The sequence below is a fragment of the Equus caballus genome, chromosome 3 (genome assembly GCF_041296265.1).
Source record: "Equus caballus isolate H_3958 breed thoroughbred chromosome 3, TB-T2T, whole genome shotgun sequence".
Taxonomy (NCBI): Eukaryota; Metazoa; Chordata; class Mammalia; order Perissodactyla; family Equidae; genus Equus; species Equus caballus.
The window spans coordinates 11149624-11157510 of NC_091686.1; the positions used below are offsets into that span (position 1 = coordinate 11149624).

Genomic DNA, 7887 nt, shown 5'->3' on the forward strand with positions numbered 1-7887 from the left:
GGCATTAATTGAGTCTTTATGAATCCCAGGCATTATTGTACACATGTTAACATATTAATTCATTTAATCCTCTCTAGATTATATTTATCCTCACTTTACAACTGAAGCCCAGAGAGTGTATGTAACTTGTCAGAGTCACACAGCTGTTAAATGTCAGTGCTATGATTAGATTCCAGGCAGTTTCCTTCTAGAACTCAGTCTTGCAATCAAATAGCGTATATTTGCTATGCAAGTAACCACATACGAAAATACAGTAGCAATACCATTCTGCCATTAAATGAAAGAAAACTTTTCCAAAACTTCAGGAGGACAATTAATATAGGAAATGGAATTCCCTCGCTTGTGGTTTTTCCTCCTTTATTATTATTTTTTAATATTGGCATGTACAATGTCTTGTCTGTATTAGTAAAGAGTCAATAGATAGTAGTAACCAGGCACTGTGCTAAACACTTCCCATGACATATCTTATCAAATCTTACGAACACTTTTCAACAGAGTTGCTATTAATATTGCCTGGGCTTGAATTTTGGCTTTGCCATTTCATAATTGCTTGACCTTGGCTAAGGAGCTTTTTTTGTCTGTGCCTCAGTTTCCCCATATGTAAAATGCAGTCTGATTTTGGAACTTGTGACCGTAACGACTTGTATATTACCTCCCGCTAATATAAGATAGTCTCTGATTACATAGGAATAATGTATTTAACTATTTTTAAGTCTAACATTTTATAATTTATGCTGTTCTGCAGAGCATCATAATTTCCAATTGCTCTATCAACAGAAAGATTTGAGAATCACCAATGTAGTATCTTTCGTGGAAATGGCTTCCCTAAATCCAGTACTCGGGTCACTGAGAAGCAGTGGACCTTTAACCTGAGTTATGCCTACTTTTAAAGCCTTGTAATTATTATCCTGAATTTACTGTGCATATGCTGGACCACGCAAAACAACATGTTTTCATTTTCAGCATTTTAAATTGAATAGCAGATATGTTCACTGGTCGGTAATACCAATCTCAAACCTGTAGCAAAATAATCAAAATGTAAAATGCCAAATCCAATTACATAATCCAGAATACAATTTTATTTCACTTTTTTTAGTTGAGCTATATCTGTGCAATTTAAATAACTAGACCATGGTATTTTAATGGGTGATTTGGCTTACCCAATGGCCAAGTCAATGAACTGCAAAAATTGACTCTATTATGGCTCATGAAACCAAGTCGACCCTGAATATAAATAGCCACTTTCTCTTTCGGAGCTGGAGTAAAAAGCAAATATTCTTAAAATATGGGGAAACTATTCAAGAACTGAGACTGAATCTAATTTTAAAAATTATTTCTATGAACATATAAGATAGTTAAATAAAAGTTTTTGTTGCTCTGCACAGTATATATGTTTTACTAATTCATTTGGCCCATCTGGATAAACTAATGGAAAGAATGGGAACTAATATTTAGTGAACTTCTGTTATGTTCCAGGTATTATGTGGAGTGATTCCAACTCTGCCAATTGCAACAAAACGTAATCTTCACAGCCATTCTCTGAGTTGGTGGTTATTTTTCTCTTTTATAGAAGAGGAAATTGAGCCTCAGGAAGGCTATCTAACTTCTACAAGTTGTCACATGTATTAAATCCAGTAGTCAAATTAAAGCCTAGCATTCTGTGTTATTTTTAAACCCGCTGGCTCCAAAAAGAGACTTTTCAAGACTAACCATCACTAATGAGACCAATGTACAAATTGAACTAAAATATTTACTTCTAGATTTGATCTGTAGAGAATATATACTGTAAGGAATTCCATTTTTTTATAAGTGATTTTCCCAAATAACTGAAGCTGTCTGCCTCACGCGTTGTTCCTGAAGGATCTGCAATTAGCCATCTTCTCATTCCAATCTGCAGACTCTCTCTGGTTGTTCTTGACCACTGGCTTTGCTTTTATTACTATCTACAGGCTGGTCATTTCTGAATCATCATTTCCTGCCCAGATCTCTCTAATGAGTTCCATATGTGTACCTCCAGCTGCCCACTGGATATGTAGCTACCTGGATGCCCAAAGGACCTCAAACAAAACATGTCAATTACTGAGCACGTCTGTTGTCCCAGAAAGTAGTTCTTTCTCCAGCCATGTCAATCTCAGTGGATGGTCCAGTCATTCCATTTGCACAGTCAAGAAACTTGGACTTCATCCTTAACACCTTACCACGTACATCATTAAGTTCCGTCCACTCTATTTCCTATGTATTTTCAAATCCTTTTTGCATATCCAGAGTGACAAGATCTTTCTAGACCACCATCAATATCTTGCCTATATGTCTTTATCAGACTTCAAGCTCATTTCTGTGTCTTGCAAGGCTTGCCTTTCACCTCTAGTCCCCTCCAATCTACTCTTCACATTCCAAAAAGAAAATTCTTTGGAAAATCAAATATGGTAATGTCCTGCTCTATTCTAACCTTTGAATGGTTCCGCATTACTTTCAGAATAATATCTAAGCTATTGAACATGGTTTACTAGTCCCTTCGTAACCTAATGCTTTCTTTCTTCTCTGATCTCATCTCTTGCCTTTCTTGCCCACACTCTGATTCCCCCATAATAGCATACTTTATCAAAGATACATTATTCCTGGTTTCTTGCAGACTTTTGTAGTTTTGTGAAACACTCCTTCCTCCTTTTTCCCTTACTGGTTAATTCCAACTCATCCTTTAAGTTTCAGCTGCTATATCAGCTCCTCTTAAGATCTAGGGTGACAGGTGGTCACCCTGTCTGGTAAGATATCAGTCCATGTGCTTTTGTATCACATTAAATTTCCCTGTCAGAGCACTTAGGGCACTGCATTATAATTCATATATTCTTGATTTATCTCCCAATAGATCGCAAGTTTCTTAAAGGTAAGGACTCATTGCCTGGTACATAGAAGATTCTCTCTCTCTCTGTCTCTCCTGGTCACTCTGCTGCTCTCCATATATCTGTCGAATCATGAATGCATATTAAATAATTCCTATTAATGGGCACAACTAATTTACGTTTCTATTCAACTATTTTTCCCTGTGGTAACACTCCATCTAAATTAACAGAATAGCATGGAATTCTGGAGTTGTTCTTTATCTGAGTTCCAGGCCAGTTTTATCGCTCATTTTCTACATACACTTAGACACATTATTTGTTCTCTGGGATTCAGGGGCTATCTGTTGAAATCCCTTTAGATTAGGTTCCCTCACTGTCTCTGATTCTGGGTCACTTTAGAAATGGCCTCAAATTATTCACATGCTTTTAGCATACGTCAAGCCAAAAAAATAAAAAAAAGCTTATGACTTTGTGTGCCCACAATAGTCACTCTACCATCATTTTGGTCAACTTTGTTTCTGATAATTTTGTTAATCACTTTTATTAAAGCCTGAAATAAAATCTCACTGAATTTGATTTAAAGCACTAAAACCCGTTCTAATTTTGATGTGTGTTTGAATGTAGCCACTTGGATGCACAAAAGACCTCGAATAAAACAAGTCAATTACTGAGTACACTGACTGTCCTCAGAAGATGACAGATAAGCCATGGCATACTTAATAAGTAGAGTTGACTGAATATGTGGTCAACATTGTTAAGTGTATTCGGAGAGCTATGTTTTAAGGTATTAATATTTTTAAAAATTAGCCTTTTTAGGAAAAGCATCTGTTCTCTCTTTGTGGAAGGGGCAACAGTATTTCTATCCAATATTAACCTTAAATATATCAAGAGTAATCACAAAGATGCCTTTGCCAATTCACTTTGGTGAGTAATGAATGAGAATGACTATTTGGCCGCCCTTTGTACTAGATAGAGTCCAGGGATAATTGACCATTGAAATTCTCTCCTAAATCAAACAAACCAATCCTTCAAATATAAAATTAATCATTTTATCAATATCAGCCTTCAATCCTTACTCCATTAAATCCTTAAGTTCATGCTAGGGATGGCATAGGAAGCGAATTAAAATAGAATTCTTATAAAATGAGAAAGATAAAATCATGCCTTCTGAAGAAGCAATTTAATCTTAATAAATTATTTTTAATATTCTTTCTTCGGTGAGGCGTCACATTGACCATAAAATGAAGTGTAAAAGGGCGCTGGTTGAGGAAACTGAGTTACAGAGAGACCACTGCACCCTTGAATAGTAATACCTGCAATAATTCGCTTCATAAATTTTTATGTTGCATTTTACATTTTTTAAGAAAGCGAGTATTCCCAGCAGTGTCATAATTAGAATTGTGACAGTGTGAGAGCAACTAAAGGAAATTATATTTGATCTCTGGAGTATTTAGCTAAATAGTTTTAAATAGGAATTTGTTGCTTTGTTGAAGATAGATTAGAGTGGGCACAGAAGACATTCCTTGAATGGAAGGCCTGTGCTCTCAGATGGTCTACACCCGCAAACGCGGCTTCGCAGAAGAGCTAAGTGTCAATTAAGATCCAGGAAATGGAGATGGTTTGCCTAGGAGATTTATGGAGTATTTACTGAAATAAAGGGTCTCAATCTTAAAACGTCAAATGTTAATATGCATCATATGCTAACCCCTTCTTCTAGCGATTTTATTTTGCAGTGTTTTATCTCTGTAGTTTGAGAATCCAAAGCTCTCACAAAGAAATATCCTCCATAGACACATTCTGCATTTATCACACCCTTATTCTCCTTTCTTTTGCAGAATTGCTCCCTCTACTGTCTATACCATGAGGATGTTTTCCTGAAAGATAGAATGGAGCTGCCTTCGTTGTCAAGATTCAGGTAGTTTTCAGAAAGGATGTGCCTCCTTCTTAACCCAGCCTGCTTCCACATGCACACACATGCCCATTGGGAGCCTTTTATCAACAGCTCTGGATTGCTGAGGACAGTGCCCGGAACATTAGAGCTGCTCATTAAGTGATAGGCCTTGTTCCTCTAGTTGTTCAATATATGCGTTGTGCAGGGGGCCTGGGCCACAAGGGAACAGCAGGAGTGAGTGTCCTGTTCAGGCTTACACATGGGAGTCCACAGTCTTCCATAGCCAGCAAGTCCATTGGCAGAAATACGGGAGGATAAACAAATAACCAGAAGCAACTTACTGAATAGGACTCTCCTGTGTCCAATCTGTTATTAAAGGAAGAACATCTTGAGGCAGCATCTGGTCCATGTCAGTTGTAGAAGCTTATGCTATTTTCCTGTTGAGGATCAGTCTACTTTCTCTCAGTGATAAAAGTAATAATATAAGGAACGCTTGCCATGGAAATGCAGTTGGATCTGGAGCTTTTCTGACTTGATCGTGGATGTTGCTCTCTGTGACCCCAAGTATGAAAAGCTATGAAACCAAGTCTTACTGACTTTTGGGAAGTAAAAGATTGAAAGCCTACCATGTTCTTTCTGTGCTTCACAATGGGCTCTTGTTTTCCTCTTAACCAGGATAGCCCCAACCAAGATTATTGCCAGAGAAAGAGAGAAACTCATCAGGAGAAGGTGGAGTACATAGACTGGATCACCGGGAGTAGCTGAAGGACCTGGATGACCTGGAGGAAGGCACTTTGACCCAAGATGAAGCTAATGTGATGAGCCACTCTGGCTCAACTAGGCTCGGAGAGAAATAAGTTGAGAATGTTGGAGTGCACTGAAGGTCTTCATTTGGAAGTCCCAGTACGTATCACCCTTTGACAAGATTAGCTTTGGGGAAGAGGAATGGCCTCACCTTGCAGGCTTGTTCAGAGACCTTTTTCTGGCAGTGGAAAAACATCATCTCTCAGGCCAAGAGGGACCAGGGATATCGCGCAGCCATGAGAAACAGCGTAGTGAACTGACCATACCCTTTGCTTGCTGTGTGGAACTGTGACTGATTTCCCTTGGGCTAAGTTCCCAAGTTTCTTAGAGGATTCAAAAGGTAGGATGTGGGTCTCCTGCTAATAAGGCTTATATGGGTTAGAACAATTCATTAGAAAAAAATATCAAAGGAATGGATTTTTGGAACAAGTCATAACTTGTTATACTCAAATATTAACAGATATTATGTTATACTCAGATACCTGCGGAATATCTCCTTTTGGATGCCCCCAGGCACATCAAAACTCAAGTCCAACATGGAGTTCAACATCTTTCCCATTAGCCAACAATTTACTATTTCTCCTCCATTCTCTGTCTCCATTTTTTTTTTCTACATCATCTTCCAAGGTGCCTGAAACGGAAAGCTTATAGTCATTCTAAGCGTTTCTTTCTTTGGATATTTCACATCAAATAATCATGAATTAGCTGCTTTTAACCTCAAATGTGTCTCAAATCCATTGTGTCTACTGTGTCCCTGTGGCTCCTGCTGCAGTGTGGTCCTCATGAGGTTTTGGTCAGACCATTGCAATAAGGGGATTCCATATCTCTAGCCTGGCATGCTCCATTTCATTTTCCATTTTGCTACTAGACAATTACATACTTTTCTTGAACAAAAAAAAAGAAAAGGCTTTCAGTGGCTTAACTAATATTTCTTTTAGGATGAAGTCTCAAATCCTTAGCAGAGTCCGCAAGTCCTTCTATAAGCTCAATTTTGCCTACTTCTACCACTAGACTAAGATTTTTGAAGGAAGACTAAATTTATTGCTTTCTTTTAAAGTGCCCAGGACTTACTGTGATGTTTCATATATATTAAACCCTGAAATATTTATTAAAATTGAATGGAATTAACTTTTGGCATGGGAAATAATACTTGGAAAGCTGAATTTTTACAGTCTTCAAGTTCATTGTGTAATACTGTCTTTGGTGCCATTTCTGGCCTGTGATGGGGTTTTGCTTACCCTGGAGAAATTCTCCTCATGCCTCCTTTCTCTCTGTTGGTGAAGATTACACCTGCTGCTACTTTATTCCAGAAACTGGATAACCTTCTGCCTTGTTTTTGTGCTGAGTGACCCTTTTGACAGACCCTGTGGCTCTGACCCTTTAAACAGTAGAAGTATCCTGGTGTTTTTACTCGGCAGTGGATCGTGATATTTAAAAATCCCTTCGTTGAGCACCTTTGATTCTCCAGGGATGCCCATAATAAATATTTGCATTATTAAAAGAGCTATAAACACAGTATAAAAATGAGTGTGCAAGGAAGTCACCACTTGGCTTTTGATGATGTCTACCCAAATGAAAAATGAATGAATGTGCAATTAATAATAAATGTCCTTGTGTTCCTGTTTTAATTTTAACTCATCAGAGAATGTTAAAATTAAAGTGGAACCAACATTTGCTTTATTGTTTTATTTAAGGCAGAATGTGGCCTTCGTGTAGCCAATTCATGCAACTTCACAAAGCGTAGAATTCTATTATCTGTATTGTCACTTATTAGCTGTTAACTTTATGCATGTTACTTATTAGCTCTCTATTAGCTTCAGTTTCCTCATATACAAATGGGGATAATAACAACGTATATATCATAGAACTCTTGATGGTATTAAAAGAAATAGTTCCCCTGATGCATAGTAACCGCCAAATATATATCAGGATGACAACTTTATTTGAGCCTCAGCCATTGTGAGGTAAGCATCTAGAATTTTTTTTTCTCATTTTAGAGGTGAAGAAATGTTTTCATTGAAAATAATCTGTCAAAGGATGCTTAGCTTTCTAAATCCCACTATATAGATTCTTTTTCAGTTGAGAAGAATGAGTCAAGGAAAATCTTTTTCTATACTCTCTAGCCTTCAGAGAAAGAAGAGAGTATTATATTTATGGTTAACGATTGATATAGGAGAGAAATTTCACAATTCCTGCCTCTCTGGCTTTTCTTTGAGCCCTTGACTGGCATGGCTATGACTTTATTTTTCCTCAGGAACATTTTGTCTAAATCTGTCTTGACTTCCATGTATCAGCAAGTTGGTGATTGGTTCTAGCTAGTTCAATACTAGAGGTTACTGTCCTTCAGTCCAC

General features: G+C 37.4%; 1 long non-coding RNA gene across 1 annotated transcript in view; it reads left to right on the plus strand.

The window, feature by feature from the left end:
- The window catches only part of LOC111772769 (uncharacterized), a 90625-nt gene extending 83417 nt beyond the window's left edge, over nucleotides 1-7208 (plus strand). Inside the window, exons 4-5 of the long non-coding RNA XR_002806791.2 lie at nucleotides 4676-4755; nucleotides 5407-7208. This is a non-coding gene — a long non-coding RNA (uncharacterized lncRNA). The remainder of the gene's footprint in view (nucleotides 1-4675; nucleotides 4756-5406) is intronic.
- Nucleotides 7209-7887: the final 679 nt, after the last annotated feature.